Genomic DNA, 19,833 nt, shown 5'->3' with positions numbered 1-19,833 from the left:
CGTTCAGGATAGTCTGGACCCTGCATTAGCTTCTGCCACTTGCCTCCATCTGTCCTCTCTTCCAAATCCCTTCTTCTTCTTCCAAGTTCATTTATGGGGTTCATTCTCCCCACTTCCCTGCCATGTCACTCTTTCTTTCTGACTGGGTCTCTGGCTCAGGTCATGAAAGCACAGTACTGTTCCTGGGTGATGGCTTTGTTTGGACTCAGTGAGCAGAAGATGGAGGTCAGCTTTGGGGCAGTGGTCCACAGACCGCTATCACCAAGAGGACTGGACAGCCTCGTCCATCCTGGCCCCTGGGAGGGCCCTGCTTGGCAGCGGCGGGCCTCTCCCCTTCCCTGGGATCTGTGAAACACCTGCTTCTCTGAACCTCCACAGGGATGTGTCAACCAAGGTCTAAAGCACCCCCACCCCACCTCACCCCTTGACTTAGAGGCTAGAGCCCTAAGCTTGCTTAGTATCTGGGGGAGAGCTAGGGGCTGCCATCTCTGGCTGCACTGGGCCAGGTATATGATTCCCTTGGGAAATAGAAACCACTTGGTTGCTAGGACCATGAAGGTGGTGTTGAATGGCACATCTCCTACTGGTCCTTCCACCCTCCTTCCGTCCTGCATTAGCCGTGACTGGTTTTGTGGAATCCTGATCCCTTAGATTGATGGAGAATTCTGAGGTCTGAGCTGGGAGCCTTCTGGAGTGATATAAATATGTTGGCCCCGATTTCAGAACCGGTCAGGAGGAGCCTCACGCACAGTCAGGGGGGAACTGATGGGCCTGGATGCTTTTTGCCTGAGTATTTGGATTCTCAAATCCCTAGGTCAACTGGCCCTTCCCCCACACTCCTGGCGTGTGTGGGTACCATGTGAGTACGCATGTGGGCGCCAGGTTGTTGGGCCATGTTCAGTGTCTCTTAGTGAGCCCTTTCCTTGTTCTCCCTTATGAATCTAGTGGCTGTGGCAGGAGGGAGGGTGAAGTCTGTAGTGGCCTTCACCAGGTGCTGCCAGGAGGTATTGCCTAAGACGAGATGTTTATCCCCTGGCTTCAGTGCTTAGCCTGTCCCAGAGAGCAGAAGCTGGAGTAACAAGTCCCAACATGGTGCAGAAGTCAGGTTGGAGGCTCAGGGTGGTTCATCCTGGGCCTAGTGATCATCTGCCTGTGCCACAGAAGGACTGGTCAGACCACACAGGCTGGGGTCAGCTCACGACGAGGTCAACTGCTGGGCAAGCTGCAGAAGCCTGTCTCTGTGTCCTCCCCACCAGTGGCTAGCTCTGAGATTTTTTTCCCCCTCATGAGTTTGATTCATTTTCTTCCATCCCATGGCTGACCCCCTGCATTGATCTAGACCCCTCCTAGGAAGGGCTTGGCACCTATTGATCTAGAACTCTCCATGGAAGGGCTTGGCACCTTCTGAGCAGTTAGTTGTTTTTCTGAGCAGCGATGATGCCTAGATCCTCAGAACTTTTGAAAAATTATTTTATGTGTATAGGTGTTCTGCCTGCATGTATGTCTGTGTACCATGTACGTGCCTGAGATCTCCTCAAACTGGAGTTACAGCCAATGTAAGCTGCCATGAGGGTGTGGGAAACCAAACCCAGGTCCTCAGGAAGAGCAACCAGTGTGCCTAACCACTAAGCCATCTTTCTCTCCAGCCCTTCCTTTGCGCTTTTTAAAAGAGGACCTAAAATAGTGGTCATTATCTTAGTTAGAGGGTTTATTGCTGTGAAGAGACATAATGACCATGGCAACTAACTTCCTTCCTTCCTTCCTTCCTTCCTTTCTTTCTTTCTTTCCTTCTTTCTTTTCCAAGAAAGTGTTTCTCTGTGTAGCCCTGGCTGTCCTAGAGCACCCTCTGTAGACCAGGCTGGCCTTGAACCCACAGAGATCCACCTGCCTCTGCCTCCTGAGTGCTGGGATTAAAGGCATGCATCAAGACTGGCCAGCCCATGGCAACGCTAAACTATTTAGTTGGGGCTGGCTTCAGAGGTTTAGTCCACAGTTCAGAGGTTCAGTCCGTGACCATCACAGAGGGAAGCATGGTGGCTCGCAGACAGACATGGACCCGCATCAGCAGGCAGCAGGAAGGAACTGACTTGAGCTCCAGAGGCCTCAAAGCCAGCCCACTCTCACAGTGACATGCTTCCTCAGGCAAGGCCACACCTACTCCAACAAGGCCACACCTCCTAATAGTGCTACTTCCTATGGGCCAAGAATTCAAGCGTATGAATCTATAGGGGCTGTTCCTATTCAAACCACCACGGTCACGTATCCCCTCCTGCTGACTCTAGAGTGCCGAATGGAGATCACTAAATTATAGTTGGTGAGTATTTATCTAGATGACAGAATTCAAGTAGATATCTATAGCTCCGTCCGACTATGACACAGTTTCATGGAGACGTGGTGCAGCTTAAAGTAAATTAAGTGGGCTGGAGAGATGGCTCAGTGGCTAAGAGCATTGTCTGTTCTTTTGAAGGTCCTGAGTTCAATTCCCAGCAACCACATGGTGGCTCACAACCATCTATACTGGAATCTAATGCCCCCTTCTGGCCTGCAGATGCACATGCAGATAGAGCACTCATACACAAAATAAATAAACAAAATACTAAAGTAAATTAAGTTAAAGTGCACAGTCTCCACCTAGGGTTAGGACGAACCCAGTGCAGTCTCCTTCAAAAGCTTATAGCCAATGCAGATTTATTGTGACTGTGCATTTCTTTTTTGCTTGTTTAATTTTTTTTCCTGACTTTTTACTTATCTTTATTGTATGTGCACGTGCTACAGGGCCTATGGAGAGAGGTCAGAGACAGCTTTGTGGAGTTAATTCTCTTCCTTCCACCTTTGGATGTTTGCAGGAATTGAACTCAGTATCTTTGTCTGCTGAACCTCTTGCTTACTTCACGGTTCATCTGTTTTCTACGACAAGGTCTCATGCAGCCCAAGTTGGCCTGGAACTTGCTATATAACTGAGGCTGGCCTTGAACTCCTGATCTTGCTTTTCCCATTTAATGTTATGGGACAATGTATGTCTTGTCTTTTGAAATGTGCGTGCGTGCATGTGAGGTGTGTGTGTGTGTGTGTGTGTGTGTGTGTGTGTGTGTGTGTGTGTTTATGTGAAGGTTCACTAGCCTGTGTGGGCATGTTTAGAGGCCAGAGATCAACATGTGTTATCTTCCACTGTCTCTTTCCGTCTGGGTTTTTTGAGACAGGGTCTCTGTGTAGCCCTTGTTGGCCTGGAACTCACTGAGTAGAGCAGGCTGTCCTTGAGCTTACAACTTTCAAGGCTGCAGAGTGGCGTCTCGTGGCTAAACACCACCCGCCAGCTGCCAATTACACTCAGGCATGAAACGACTTGGCTGTCTCTGTTCCCGGAGCCCAAGGGCTTTGGGGAGGGTGGAGGTAGGCTTAGGCATATTGCAAATCTGGGTGCTTTCTTGGCTCCCCAGCTAGGCAGGCACTGTCCTCAGGAGGTGTGACTGAACTGAAGTTTGCAGATGGAAAGGTGGGGCAGGCAGAGGGTGAGAGCTGGGGAGAGCTGCCTTGCAAGGGTGTCCCAGCAGAACCAGCAGGTTCTTCACTTGGGACTAAGTTCCCTTTGAGGGGTGTGGATGATTACGCTACTGAGAGGAGACCGTTCCCGTCCCTTCTACTGGCTTGCTTTGGGGATTTGGAGGTTGACAGAAGAACAACAATTCACTTGTTGACCTTTCCCAGGATGCTCGCTCATTCCGTTGCTTACCTCTGCAGGTTCTTTCTTCTTCCGTGAGTCACTTGGGTTCTGACCTCTCCCACCTTCCTTGCCCTGGGTTTGTACCCATTCACATATTTGGCTAGTCACTGCTGAGGTTCCCCTGTCCCCAGTGTGAACTGTGGATTACATAGCTCTGCTCTCAGCTGGCAGGCACAGGGAAGACAAACTGATGTGGTGGCAGATGTGGGCCAGCACCAAGCTCTATTGTTGATTGCCGGAGTGGCTTAGCAGGGCCCCAGCTGCAGTCCATGGAAAGGGGATAGGGTGGGGGTCAGGGCTTCTTTAAGCTCCAAAAGTCTGAGTACCAGTTGATGTCTCACCAAGAGGAAGGAATCTGCTGAGGTTCCAAAGCTGCTTCCCCTGCCAACAGACTGATGCTTTCCTTCCTCGTCAGTCAATTTTAGTCCATCATTATGTACATGGTGATTCAGGGTCCCCAAAAGAGGGGCTCCACAATGAAGTAGCATTTCCCCTTTTCTATCTGATCTAATCTACTATCTATCATATATAGTTTATATTTTCTAATTGATACAGTTATATTCTTATGCTTATATATTTTAATTATAGCACATATAGGGCACACACGCATTGTCTATCACACAATATGTAATGCATGCACACACCATGGCATTAGTGTGGAGGTCAGAGGACAACTTGTGGGGTCATCATGGGGGTCCTGGGGATTGAACGCGCGTTGTCCGGCCTAGAGGCAAGTGCCTTTAACTTCTGAGCCATTTCACCAGCTCAACAGTCTGGCTGCTCCTGTGCTGTGCTGGGGCCTGGGAACTAAGTGTCTATAAAACCATGCCAATGAAAACAAAAGTCAGAACACACACGGATATGTATGAAAACACAACTGTTTATTCAATGGCCTACATATTTCTCTAGTTGTCCTTTGGGTTTTTTGTTTTGTTTTGTTTTGTTGTTATAGTTGGATATGTTAAGTGTTACATAAATAGCTAGTAAATCAATATGCCAATTTTCTCAAAATTAAAAATACTGCAAAAGGCAAAATTTTTTTGGCAATTACTAAATTGCGCTGCTTTTAATTTAAGTTTTACTTTTGAGATAGGATCTCATTAGGTAGCCAAGGCTGACCTTGAACTTCCCCTACCACTCCTAACTTAGGTGCTGCCGAGGGTTAAACTCATAATGTTGTGCATATTAGGCAAGTACTCTGCTCATTGAGCCACATCCCCAGGCCCTGACTTATTCTAAAACAAAGAACAATTTAAAAAAAGAATTTATCTTAGTGCTACAGATACAAAAACTCAGTTAACCCTGGTGACCTGCAACATTAACTCACCAGATGAAAACAGTCCACCTTGACCATTTAAAAACAAATATTCCAGTTGCTGTGGTTGGGTGGAATTAAAACAGCTCTTTAAAAAGATTTTAAAAATTGAATTGAATTGATCATTTTTAGTTTTCTGTAAGTACACTGTAGTCCTATAATCCCCCTCAATCTCCTCTGTAAGCCCCCCATCCCTCCATTCCTCGTGGCCTCATTTTCTTTATTATTTTCACATATATAAAAAGATAAATATGTAAATACAGTCTGCTGAGGTCACTTAGTGCTGCATGTTTGTATAGTCTTTAAGTCCAACCATTTGGTATTGGATAACCAATCAGGTGCCTCATGCCTGGGGGAGACTACTTGTTTTTCCAAGTACTTGTTCATTGCCAATAGCCCTTCATTGAGGAGTGGGGCCCCGTGAGATTTCCCCTATTCACGGTGGCGTGCCACCTAGTGTTGTCATTGTTCAGGTTTGGTTTAAACAGCGGTATCACTGAGATTTCATTTCATGGGTGCCTTTCTCTGTCCTATAAAGACGCCGCCCAAGGCAACTTGCTCTGTTTAGCCCCACGTTCCTGAGTCTCCTGCCTCAGTCTCCTGAGGGATGTGACTACAGATGTGAACTGCCATTCTTGGCTGCAAACATCTTTAAAGTTTCTCTTGCTTCAGCCTTTATAATTACTATGCTTTGGTCACTTTTTAAAAGACTAGGCTGACCTCAAATTTATAGAGACCCACCTGTCTCTGCCTCCTGAGTGCTGGGGTTAAAGGCGTGAGCTACCACAGGCAGCAATACAAGTTTATATTTTGATCATATTTGTAGTCAGTTGTCCTCTTTTTTTTTCTCTACCTCTGCTTCCAATGAATCCCTTCTTCTCTGTATTTTCTCAAACTCCTTTTCCTGCCTGCACTGGAGGGAACAGAGGTCTCAGTGGGGACCACCAGCACTTAGCGACACTTGCTTTTTCACTCGCCACCCTGCCCTCCGTCCTGGCAATCTCTTTCAGCTGGTACGTAGCAGGGCTCTGAGGCCTGCCTCTTACACTCAGCTGGCACCCGGAGGTTTTTCCATGCTCCGGAGGGCTGGCGTCTGAACTGTAAAAGCCAGGAAAAGACTTTCCCCTTTCATTGCCTTGTTCTTTCACAGTCCTTCCCTGGGGCCTCCTAGGCTGCCCGAATCAACGAAGAGCTAAGAGAAGAAAGGAAAATAAAAGGGAAAAAAATCATATGGGTTAACACTTCTAGAATGTTCCTCTGCCAAAGACTAACTGGGACTCTTCCTCTTCTTCCTCATCCTCCTTCTCCTCTTTCTTGGGACAAGGTCTCTCTATGCAACCTGAAATGGCTTGGAACTAGGCTGGCTAGCCTTGAACTCACAGAGATCTCCCTGCCTCTGTCTTCCAAGTGCTGAGATTAAAGGTCAGGTAATTCTTAACAACTGCTTCTGACTTATCCCAAGTCTGAACTCCCAACAACTCTCCATGGAGTCTTTGATCTGAAAGAGCCAAGGGCTATGGAGAACATTTACTCTACCCTGTGGATTTCAGAGAGCATAGTTATCAGAGGTTGCATCCAGAGTTAGGGGTAGAAAAAAAGGCTTTGAAAATGGGGCCCGGTTACTCAGCCCAGGGATCTTCCTGTGGGGGCTGAGCTGCCAGCTTAGCTCTCTACCTGTTAATAGCTCAGCTTGAGATGTACGGTCATATGAGCAAACATAGCTCAATGCACATGCTCTGAGCTTAGTGGAGCCTTGCAGCCTTGTGAAAACTCAGGAAAACAGCCAGAACTGGCTGGAATTTACTTTCCTCTGAAGTTACTTAAGGGTCTTTCTCTGGGTGGACCCAGAGTGACAGGAAAAATGACAAGAAGGGAGCAAGCCTTCCTCTGTCCCAAAGGCTGGAACAGAGCTGCCTTAGTCAGGCAGGAGACTATTGTCAGCAGCCTATGCCACAGCATTCAGGATAGGCCAGTGGCAGACCTGAGGCCTGTCCTGGAGGCAATGAGCCATACAGGGACTATCTCCTTGGTGCTTTAGCTCAGCATAGGGTTCAAGTCCAGACTTAGTATTGCCTTGGTTCCTGTTTTCCCCACAGAGCGGGAGTGATTTTTGTTGTTGTTGTGGAGGGAGGCAGGGTCTTATATAGCCCAGGCTGGCCTTAAAAGTAGTATGTCGTTAATGGAGGATGATCTTGAACCTCTCCCAAGTGCTGGGGTTACATGTGTGCACTACCACACCCAGCGTATGTGGTACTAGGGGTCCCACGGCCCCCTAGTTTGGATGAGAACTGTCCTCCGTAGGCGTTTGACTCCGTCCCCAGGTGGATGTGTTGAGGTGACTCAGCCCTTTTGGAGGATGTACGTCATGCTGGTGGGCTCTGAGAGCATTACCTCCTCCCGGTTCCAGTTTCCTCTCTGGTGTGTGCTCGCATTTGAAGACGTGAGCCCTCAGCTTCCTGCGCCTGTCTCCATGCCTGCCTCTTGCTGCTATGCCCCCCACCCCCGCCATGATGGAGTCTGGCACAAAACAAACTCTCCCGTTAGTTGCTTTTGCTCATGGTGTTTTGTCAGAGCAACAGGAAAGAAACTAACCCAGCAGGCAGGCAGGCAGGCAGGCAGGCAGGCAGACAGGCAGGCAGGCAGGCAGGCAGGCCACCGGCCGAGCCTCCCTCCCAGCTGCGCATGCGTATAACCAGGTTATGTCACTTCCCTGTATAGAAGTGTTCTGATCCACGAGAGACAGTTATTGACAACCGTGCTGATTAGATCAGTGAAGAGTTTTAAGTCCTTTCGTTGATGGCCAAGACCAAGAGCAGGCTTGAGCCTCTGAAAAGTCTCTTTGGAGCCCAGTTTCAGGGAGAGAGTTTTTAATGACAAAACCCATAAAGATACATCAAAGTTAGACGAGGGGTCAGAATAACCTTGAAACGTTCAGTCCTGGCAGAGCATAGTAGTTATTTGGACACAACCTGCCAATTATTTTGGTTAATATCTCTGGACCATCGTCAAGGCCATGGGGTATCTCAAATGTGTTGCCAAGGCAGATGCGACTGTGCAGGGAGGCGGGTGGAGGCCTCAGAATTGTCTAAGCAGACACAAAATGGTGTCGGAACAGGGCGGCATTACCTTAGCCATTTCAAAACCTCCTTGGACACTTAGGATTTGACTCATGGCCCCGCAGGACCCTACCTCCTGGGGCCTTCCTGGCCTCACCTGGTCCATCCCTCCCTGACCCCAGGGCCTTGGTGATATAAGGAATATACATTGCCTCCTCTAGGCCTTTCTCTTGCTTTCCCTCAGCCCAGGTATTCTCAGGATTATTTCTACCTTCTGGCCATCAATGTCACTCATCCATTCCCCATATAGACAATCTTTCCTGGTCACCCTGAGTCACTCAGCTTGGTACTAAGGATGTGGCTTCATCGCTGTGTGAAGTGGCCTTCTTTATAGGTTGACTCAAGTACTGTCTGCTTCCTAGTTCACCTTCTTGCTCCAAGGGCCCAGACCAGCAGATGCTTATTAAGTATTTATTGAATGAATGAACAATGTCTCTGAGCCTTTGCCCTCAGCCTCATTTCCGGGTGCCTGTGAGCGCACCAGGTGGGGGATGTGTTCAGCACTAGGGAGATGTGGAATCTTCAGTGTTTGCAGTCTGACGGTTGTACCCAGTGCCTCTCCCAACGCACAGGACACAGGAATTTCTCCAGCTCACTGGTCTTGCCTCTGTACCTCGGTGCACGCCCATTTTCCATCTCTGTCACCACCTGCTGGAATCCTTTTTACCTTCGAGGCCCAGCTCAAATGCAACTTCTACAAGGTTCCCTCCCTTTCTCAGGGTGTCATGAGTCACAATATCAACAGCAATAACTAACACCTACCTTCTGTCAGGCGTTGAGCTACATAGGCTAAATCTTAGTTAATCCTTACGGCAGGGCTGGAAGAATTATTCAGGTCCAATTTCAAAGGCGAGAGCCCAGGGCCCAGAAAGCCTACTCAAAGCCCCATAGTCATCAAGTAGGGCATCTGGGATTTCAACACAGGAGGCTGGCTCCAACCCATGGTCTATGCCTCACTGCTGATTCTAACTGTTGGCAGCCTTTCTTGCCACCCTTGCAGTCCTAGGTCTCTTTTGTCTGCCTGGCCTGGGGTGAGTAGAGATCCTGCTTGTCAACTGTCCTCACCCTGAGGCTCCGGTGCTGCTCACAGTAGGTGCTTAGTGGCTGTTGCTGGCTGGAATTGAGTTGAATGCAGATCCTGTCCCTATCCTGAGCAACTTTCTTTGTGGTCTCCTTTCTGGATGTAGAAATGGAAGGAGCCAAACTTTTGTTTTGTTATGTTTTATTTAATTAATAAATTTGTTTTTAAATTAAATGTAAGTGTGTGTGTATGTGCGCGCGCGCGTGTGCACATGCCTGTGCATGTGTGTGCATATCTATGTGCCAGGACACATGCATGGAGGTCAGAGGATACGTGTGAGATTCTATCTTCTCCCTCCACCAAACAGGTCCTGGGAGTAGAACTCAGGCTACCCGTCCTGATGGTAGGCACCCTCACCCACTGAGCCACCGTCTTAGTTCAGGTTACTGTTGCTATGACGAAACACCATGACCAAAGTAACTTGGGGAGGAAAGGCTTCCACTCCCACATAACTGTTTATCACTGAAGGAAGTCAGGACAGGAACTTAAACAAAGCAGGATCCTAGAAGCAGGAGCTGATGCAGAGGCCATGGAGGAGTGCTGCTTACTGGCTTGCTCCTCAGGGCCTGCTGTTCAGCCTTCCTTCCTTCTTTCTTTCTTTCTTTCTTTCTTTCTTTCTTTCTTTCTTTCTTTCTTTCTTTCTTTCTTTCTTTTTCTCTTTCCAGACAGGGTTTCTCTGAGTTGCCTTGGCTGTCCTGGACTCATTTTGTAGACCAGGCTGGATTTGAACTCACACAGATCCACCTGCCTCTGCCTCCCGGAGTGCTTCGATTACAGGTGTGCCCCTTCAAGCCAGCTACAGCTTGCTTTTTTATAGATCCCAGGACCACCAGCCCAGGGATGGCCCCACCCCCAGTGGGCCGGGTCCTCCTACATCAATCACTAATTAAGAAAATGCTCTGCAGCACCATCTTGTGGAGGCAGTTTCTTAATTGAGGCACCTTCCTCTCTGATGCCTCTAGCTTGTGTCAAGTTGACATAAAAGTAGCCAGCACAGGCATCTTGTTGCCCTCCTCCTGTTTTTGAGATAGTGTCTCACTTAATAGCTCAGGCTGGCTGGAATCCACTAAGTAGCCCAGGTTAGCCTTGACGTTGTGGAAATCTTCCTGCCTCAATGTTGTGATTGTTAGACTACAGGTGTGAGCCACAGTGCGCAGCTGAGAGGTCACACCTTATTTCTTTTTCTTCATCTTTCTTTGGCACCAGAACTTGGTTTCATAGAATTCCGAAGGAGAAGACCATGTTCTGGAAGGCACTGCTAGAACTTTGGCAACCAGAGACCAGTTACTGCAACAGGTCACCGTAACCTTCCGTGTGGTCTCCTCTCCTATAGGTCAAGCCGCTGAAGCACGCCTTTTGTAGCTCTCGCTCCTGACAGAGGTGATTAAGCCATCTTTTCCTTTTCCTTCAAAGGTCTGGGGCTTTGTGTGAATAGTCCTGTGGCTTACAGTAGGGTAACTCTGAGACTCTGCCCCTCCACAGTCTACCCCAGTGCCAGTGTAGTCACCCTCCTGCATTTGCAGGTTCTTTATGTGCAGTTTCAGTCATCCAAGGAGCAAAATCATCCCAAAAGAGAGATTATGTCTGCATTGAACAGGCAGACATTAAAAAATTAAATTATTATTATTATTATTTTTATTATTATTATTACTATTTTCCCTTCATGTGCCACGATGTGGAGTTCAGAGGACAACTTTTGGGAGTCTGTTTTCTCTTTCTACTGTGAATTCTTTTTTTTTTTCTTACTACTATGAATTCTTGATGTCTAATTTATGTTGTCATGCCCCTGTATGAGAGGGCTGTCAGAGTCCGCTAAGGAACAGGGAGTTCCAAGCTTTTTGTTTTGAGGTCTGATGGGCCCAGCAGCGTGGAGCTATCTCCAGTTTCTCACAGTAGTGTGGGAGATCAATGGACAGTGAGGCCATAGTTTGTAGGTAACTTCTTAAAAGTTGCTCAGAGAGTGCTGGGCACGACGGCACGTGCTTTAAATCCCAGCACTCCAAAAACAGAGGCAGGAGGATCTCTGTGAGTTCGAGGCCAGCTGGTCAATAGTGAATTCTAGGACAGCCAGGGCTGTTTCAAAATAAATAAGTAAGCAAATAAATACATAGAAAAATGAAAGTAAGAAAAAAAAAAAGAATTGTTCAGAGGAGGAAAACATAACTGCTGAGCTGATGGAAAAAAATCTTCCTGGTGGGGGCCGGGGTTGCACTTGAGCTGGGTCTGGTGGAGCTAGGACAGATCTTGCAAGAATGAAGCAACAGCAGAGCTGCTATTCTCCCCCCCCAACCCCCTCCCGCCTGCATCCGTCTCTTCTTCACCCCCTCCCCACTTCCCTGTGTGTGCATGTGGAGGTCAGAGGACAATTTTGTGGAGTCTATTCTCTCCTTCCACTTGTTTGAGGGGTTGTGGGGATCTAACCCAGGCCACCATGCTTGCACAGAAAGCACCATTATCGTCTTTAGCCATCTTGCTGAGTGCACCCTCCCCACTTCCACATGGCCCCACGTAGCCTAAACTGGCCTTGAACTTGAGGATGCCTTTGCTGCCTCCACCACTCAGATGCTGGTATCACAGGGTGTGCATTACCAACCCTAGTTTATTTGGTGGTAGAGACTGAACCCAGGGCCTCATCCAGGCTAAGCCAGAACTCTTAACAGTGGTGCTTCACCTCCACTTGTCTACTGTTTTGTTTTGTTTTTTCAAGACAGGGTTTCTCTGTGTAGCCTAGGCTGTCCTGGACTTGCTTTGTAGATCAGGCTGGCCTCGAACTCACACTGATCTGCCTGCCTCTGCCTCATTGTACATTTGTTAAGATGGAGGGTCAGATGGTAATCACAGTGGAGTGATTTCCAGGAAGGAGACTCAAGTTGTCAGACGGAAGTCTGTAGGGTCAACGTGCACTGCCTGGTGAAGAACGGCAGCAGAAGGGGGCGCGGGGCGGTGTACAGTGTGGTGGGCAGGACACACAAGAGAAACCAAAGCAGCACTCACTGGGGACATTAGGGCGCTTCTGGGTGTGAAGCTAAAACCAAGCACTTGCGCTGTCCAACCTGCTGGGTCTTCTAGAAACCTATGCTGTGTCTGGCCTCTCCTGTACTGGCTGGAGGGAGGCTTGGGCTTTGGGTGGAATTCGGTTGCATTGTTTCTGCTTTGTGGCTGTGGCTGTGGTTTGTTAAATGAACGAGAGCAGGGCTCTGCTGCGGTTCAGGAACTTGGGTCCTACCCACACCAGCACACACGGGCTCGGGATCAGCCTTGGCTTCCTCTTGCTTGGCCTGAGCGCTGCTCTGCACTAATAACCTCAGGTCTTCCTTGACACGGAAGTGGAAGTGGGCATGTCAATTACAGAAATAGCGCCCCCAGAGAGGGCTTGTAAAGCTGAGGCCATGACCCAGGGCCCTCACAGTCACGATCTGTACCTGCTCTTCCTGTTTTGCCTTTACCTTCTTGCTACACAACCTCCATCCTCATGAGCCTTGCCTGCCCTGTCTTCCTCACCAAGGCCCTTGACTTGCTGGGAACTCTATGTTAGAGCCTTTATAGTGGCTGGGTGCTAACTCCTTGACCCTAAAGACCAGAGTGAGTAAGGGAATCTTGACCCTGTGTGTTGGACAAGGAAGATGTGGTCTCTAGGCACTCAAAACAGCTTCATTTTTGCTTGACCAGTTGCCAGAGGTAAAGCTCCCAAGGTGAAGATCACACCTTCAGGCTGGCCTGACTGTGGAGTCCCACAGACTCTTCTGGTTCCTATTCTGATGTCCCTGTTTGCTAGTTTGGAAAGCCACATAGCTCAGTGGGGGTGGTGTGCACCTGTAATCACAGCCCTTGAGGCCCAGGCGCAGACACAGGCACAGGGGCAGGGGTGAGACCAATGTGAGTTGGAAGCCAGCCAGGCTGGTCCACATAACAGTGAGTTCCATGCAAGCTGGGGCTACATAGTGAGAACCTGCCTCAGAAAAGAACCAAAGAAAGATTTCTCATCTGAAAAACAGGCATAGCGTCTGCCTTCCAGGGTGGCCAAGGCTAGAGAGAGTTAATGAAAACGTGCTGGCCGTGGACACTCCTTGTTCTGACCCCTGGGGTGAAGCAGCCTTGTGGTCTGGCCCCAGCTCTGTTTTGTGTCTCTTCTGGGCCCAGGAGGCTCACTTCTTTATGAAGAAGAACTCTCTGCCAGGAGCTGAGCTCATGGGTGGGGTGGCTGCAGGGGCCACCCATCAGCCAGTTGTCCTCCCTTTCCTGGGAGCTGCTCCAGAGACAAGGGGCAGGACATCTGCTTTTCATTGGGTGGCTGTCTCTAATTCTGGCATCTGAACTCCTCTTTTGAAGGAGGACACATTTAACTGGTTGTAACCAAGCTCATTGCTGAGGGGGAGAAAAAAAAAGTCAAAACCAACTGGGCTTGGAATCAGGCAGAGCTGGAGTGGAAGTCTCCACTGTGCAGTTACACTGTGTGATGGGTGTTAGGTCTTCATCTCTGTCTCCAGCCATGCTCTGCCTGGTAGAGCTCATGGCTGAGAACCAGAGAGTGATCGCTAATGCCCTGACTACCCCACATTGTAGAAACAGAAGTGAAACCGTCTTGTAAACCATAGAATATGAAACTGGCATTCTCCTTTGTGTGGGCGTCATGCAGGGAACAGTGGAGTCCCTGCCAGTTTGGAGGACGGGCCAAAATAGTCCAAGTTAACTCCTGAGGCAACAGAGCACTGCTTTACTTAGTTATTTGCTTGTTTGTTTAGACAAGAGTCTCGCTCTGTAGCTGAAGCTGGCCTGGAACTCCCTATCTCAGCTTTCTGAGTCCTGGGATCACATGCCTGCACCACCCTGCCCACTGCAAAGATGCAGGCTGAGGACCCTGAAGAGTGTCAGGGGATCAGCAAACAAACGGCAGACTGGCTGATGTAGTTTGAGATGAGGAGAAGATATAATCACATGTGTTCTGTGTGGGGCACATGTGTGAGGACCTTCCATGCGTTCAGGAGTTGGCACCGCAGCACTTCTGGGAGAGGTTCCTCGCAGTCCTCTGCCTTTCAGAATGGGCCTCCTGGGAGGAGAGTCAGTGACAGACTGGCTGAGAAGCAGAGATTCCAAGAAAGAAGGTGGGGTTTCCTCATTCCTCAGGCGTCGTCCTTGAGCTTGAGCCCAGCTGCCTCCCACGTGGGCCCCTAGGAAGCGTGGAGGCAGAGATGGACTCAGAAGTTGGGCTGTGTGTGGTGGGGTCTCAGAGCCCCCGCAGCACCAAACTGACTGAGGGTCTGGTCCTGCGTGTGTTAGGCCTCCAAGGCAGGCAGCTCTCCTGGGGCTGACGACATGGTGTTCTGAGAATCGCTCTGGTGAAGGAAGGGCAGGGGAGACCCACGCCTGCTGAGGGGTAGAGGGAGCAGATTGTTCTGCATACTGTGGTGGGACACTAGCGCCTTCCCTGGTCTAGCAGTCCCTGGCGGGGCTGGGTCTGGGCCTGGCCATCGGGGGAGGGGTGGAATAGAACAGTAGTGGTTAGAGATAGGAAGCAGGCCTGATGTTCTCAATATTCGCAAATACCACGAAGCCCCTGCCCGGGAGGCCACTGAAGGGTGGCTGGGGACATTGGTTTATCCTTCTGCACACTCGGGAGGTGTGTGAAAGCAGAGGAGCTGCACCCACAAGCCGGGCAGCCAGTCTCTGCAGCCCACTTTCAAGTTCCATCCCAGCTGGGAATTTAGAGATGGAGTTGGGGCCAGGGGTGGGGATAGGGGCTCTTTATCCAAGTGATAGTGACCCACCCCAGGTCTTGACCCTTTCTGCTTGAGAGTAAGACAGCAAATATGTTGGAATTTGTACTACCGCAGGGACGGGGTGGGAAAGGGCTTGGGAACGTGGCACACGTTTTAGTCAGAGAGCATCTGTGCTGTGCTATCTGCCTGATCTATGCTAGAGATAAGATGAAATGACCAGGCCTGGGGAAGCTCGGGACAGACAGGCTGGATCAGAGTGAAGTCAGCCTGAAGGTATGTGAGGCCCACACCTCTCTCAGTGGGTGCAGAGGAGGGGCCTGGACAAGCCCAGAGGAAGGAAGAACGCGGCCTTATTTTTTTTCCCTTGCTTTTAAGATTAAATACTTGGTTTCTGACTTGAAGGCTGGGAGTTCAGGAGTTTGAGTCCCTGGGGGGATCTGCACAGGGCAGGGAGTGCTCGGCCGTGCTTGAAGGCCAGTGCAACCACTGGAGCCTTAGCCCAAGGTAAATATTCCTGGGTTTGGAGTGTGAGGTTACAGCTGCACTGGTTTCGATGCACTGGGGTGGCCTGGCTATTGTGTTGGGGCTTGAGGGCCCTGGGAAAGGTTGGAGGTGAGAGGAGCTGGGAAGAAGAGCAAACAGACCCTTTGTAGGAGAGGAAGTGACCTGGGGAGGAAGGAGGGTGGGTGAGTCCTTTCCTGGTAGCTGCACAGGGTGAACCCACTCTCACCTGCTCACCTCACACCCTAAATCACCCTCTGCCTCACTCTGGGTGGGGCCCTGTGCCCCGGCACAACCCGTGCTTCCCTTCCAGCCTTCTGCCCAGGATCCATCACATAGCTCAGTGTTGGTCAGCTTCTCGGGTACAAGGAAGCGGGCATTTGTGTTGGGATTGGTCTACTTGGCACATAGCCAGCAGGCACCCCTGGGCTGTGGTCCTAAGGCACAGATTTCCCTCAATCGCTCCAAGGCAATGTAACCCACCAAGCAACTGTCACATTGCAGGCACAGGATTCTAAGTCTGCGATACTTAAAAAAATGGAGTTGAAATTGGATAACCCCACTGTAAAGAAAGATGGAGATATCTGAATGAGGACAGAACATTATAGGACCACTTATTGACATAGAAAGGTAGAGAATCCTGACTGAGTGTCCTGGGGCTGGAGAGATGGTGCCATGGTTAGGAGCACTGGCTACTCTTGCTGAAGATCTGGGTTCAGTTCCCAGCAGCCATGTGGCAGCTCACAACTGTATGTAACTACAATTTCACGGGATCTGACTCTCTTTTCACACACACGTAAAACATTTGAACACATATGATTTTTAAAAAGTTACTTGTAGCATATATGTATGGTCTCATTTTGGGAAAATTATGTAGGAAAAGTGTGTGCACCTGTGTTTAAGCATGAATGTTGATGCTGACTGCTTTGTCCCATTACTTTCCACCTTGATTTTTGAGGCAGGGTCTCTCACTGAATGTGGAGTTTGCCATTTTGGCTAGACTGGTTGCCAAAGGCTCTTGGGATCCTGTCAGGTTGAGGGCCTTGGGATCCTGTCAGGTTGAGGCCCTTGGGATCCTGTCAGGTTAAGGCCCTTGGGATCCTGTCAGGCAGGGGAGATGAGAACTCAGTAACTCTTGCTTACACATCAAGCTCTTTCCCACTGAGCCACCTTTCAAGCTGTTACTGTTTTTTATTTTACTCATTTAAAAATGTCTGCAGCTCACACACACTGTGCTTGTTGCATGAAAGCTTACTGTTTTGCTGAGATAGGATTTGCTGTGCTATCCAGGACAGCCTTGAGCTCCTGGCCTCAAATAAATCTCTTGCCTCAGCCCTCCAAGTAGCTGAGACTACACATGTGCCACCTTGCTCAGAGTCAAAGGTTATTTTTTCTCTTGAAAGTATTTAGTGAAGGATGGCTGACCTTTAAGACAGGAATCCAGGACCTGACCCAGGTACTAAGCGGTGACCACTGAATCTGCTCTCAAGGAGGAGAAGACTCAGTCTATTGTTTTTAATGGGACAAAGTCTCACATAGCCCAGGCTGGCCTCAAACTCGGTATGTGGCTGAAACTCCTGAGCCTGCTGCCTCAGCATCTCAAGTGCTGGGAATATAGGTGTGTGCCATGGTACCTGCATCCAACCTCTTCTTCTTGGCACCAAGTTATAACTCAGAGCCCAAGCTCCTGAGTTCTGTACAGAATCTACAAAGTGCTAGTGATTGCACAGTGGACGTTAACTCAGAAATGATATCGGTTAAGTTCTCGTCCACATTGCTTTTTTCTTTTCTTTTTTTAAAAAATCAGTCCAATCACATCTGACTCCTACTACTGTGCAGTTATCAGCACATTCTAGATTCTGTACAGAACTCAGGAGCTTGGCTCTGGAAAACCCAATTTCATTTTAATGTTGAGAAAAAAACAGAATTTGAAGGATCAGTTTCCCAAACCTCTGACCCAGAGTGCTTTTGGGTTGCCCCTAGATCTGGATGACATCTGGGTCCGAGCCACAGAACGCGTGAGTGGGAAAGCCGACATAAATGTAGGTTTAACACGCCCCAGGGACACTCTAATATCTCTGGATGTCTGCATGTGGCACCTATGCTTTGGAGGAGTCACACAAATGGCACCCACTGTCCTGGTCCTACCCGTGGCCCAAACATCCTCCCCGCCCTGTTCCTGACCTGGGGTTGCCTCGGATTTCTGTTGACCCTCATTCCTCCCAGGGACAGGCCACCTGTGTTTTCCTGGGGTCACTCCCTGTTGCCCTAGACTAGCCACAGCATCCAAACACAGTGAGGATTTTGTGCAAAGCTGACTGATGGGAGAGCTGGGAGGAGGGACCCTGTCAGGCGCCCTTCACCCTTCATTTCCCAAGACAGGAATAGGATCAAGTCAGAGAGCTTATTTGAAAACACAAAATGAAACCATTTCCCTAGCAGTAGCTACAGGGTAAGGGCTGGGCCCTTCCTTACCTGGGCCTTTTCTCTGACATCCGGGACATTTATCTCCCACTTCTCTTGTTGTATAGTCGCTCCGGTTCTGGTTTTCTCCTGGTCCTAATTATCCCAGCACTCTGGCCGGTAGTGACCAAATGGCAATTTACCTGTCTTTCTGGTTGAAAGGCAGGGGCTGGGTAGCTTGACCCTTGGATCCTGATGGCCAGTAGCAGGTCTAGGTGTTTGGTTGTGATTAGGAACCCTGTCCGTTCTAAATGTTCTGGATGGGGTAGGCTAATCTGAGCCAGACAGCGCTTGAGCTCCTAAAAGCTGCCCATGTGTTGTAGTTTGCTGCCCTCTTGTGGCATAGAAGTGCTCACACAGCAGATGGCCACTCTCTTCTGGACAATTACTTGCTCGTTTTGTTAGTAATGTGTGAGGCACTAGCAAGAACCATTTGTGGTCTCCACGTAGGGAACACTAGTGGATTTCACCAGAACCAAGGTCTGAAAACAAAAATACATATGGCGATTTTAAACGAAGGGGTTGCCCACCAGGTATCCCAGGACCACAGCTGCTCAGCCCAAGCAGTTACAGTGGAGTACCCAGCGGTCTGTTAACCAGGGCACCTCCCTTGTGCCTGGCAGAAGGGACAAGCTCAAGGTCAGATCTTCCATTTGGTTTCTCTGCTCCCATCCCCTTGCTCCCAACCCCAGGGATCTAGTGACTTATTTTCTCCAAAGTGTCTCTTCCTCTTCAACCCCTATCGTGGTTTCTGCGTTGTCTCCCGTTACTTCTCCAGTTTTTAGGGTGGACCTCAAGCCCCTTCCCCGTTAGCTCAGACTGTGACCACATAAGGGGACAGGGCCACCAGAGGAGTGATGAGTTTTAAATGAGGGTGTTGTGGGGCTGCGGAGATCCCAGTTCATGTGACTTGTGTCCCTGTAAGAAGAGGGCTCTTGGTGTTCAGAGAGTCTCACATTAGCTGGCCAGGCGTGGTGGTACATATCTATAGGCCTTTGGGAGGCTATCTTACGCACCTGGGAAGCTGAGGCTGAACGACTGAGAATTTAAAGGTCAGCTTGGGCTATACAGAGAGATTCTCATTTCAAAACAAAAACAAAAACTAACAAGGACTCTTCAAAGCCCCCAACCAACCAATTGACCAGAAACAAGAAAAGAACCCCAAAATCCCCCAAACACAAAACACCCCAAAAAACCAACCCCTTCATCTCTTGATGTTGGAATTCTAGTCTCTAGAACTGAGAAAATACATTTCTGATAATTAAGTTACCCAGCCCGAGGCATATTTTTTTGGGCAACACTAGCAAATGAGTATGCCTCTTAACAAAATGCTTCCTGCTGAGTCAGCAAGTACTGCATATTGAGGCTTTCAAGGTTTATAAATGCATATTTGTCCTCACACTGGGGACTGGCTATCGTTTCTGAAATTGTCCAGAGAATCCTTATGACACACCAAGTTTTTCTTCATTTTCATTTAATCTTCAGCGTTCTAGAGGGTTTTCATAGATGAGAACATTCCCAGGGGAGTTAGGAGAGGCAGCTTCAAGCTCAGTGTGACTCTTAAGCGCCTCTCTTTCCCTTTAATGCAGAGCAGCTACAGACTCACAAGAGGGGCTTGAGTCAGGAGCCATCGGGAACCTGGGCAAAGTGCTGGGGAGACAGAGCCACGAGTCCAGCTGAAACTTGGAGATGTTGGTTTTGTTTTTGTCTTAACACACTCAGAGAAAGGTCAATGCTTCTAAAAAAGAAACCCTCCCTACTAAACTCCACAAGGCAGGATGTACTGCCTGTCACACTGAGATGTCACCCTGTAAAAGCCAAAAGGTCCCCTTGTCTATTATATCTGCCTGCATTGAGGCACCAAGAGGGGAGCTTGTATCTGTTCTTGTCTTGGTCAACAGTGACACCTAACCACACTC

Source organism: Acomys minous (genome assembly GCF_964271855.1).
Source record: "Acomys minous genome assembly, chromosome: 2".
NCBI classification, from domain to species: Eukaryota; Metazoa; Chordata; class Mammalia; order Rodentia; family Muridae; genus Acomys; species Acomys minous.
The sequence above is the reverse complement of the archived record's forward strand: the minus strand, read 5'-3'. Positions refer to the sequence as shown.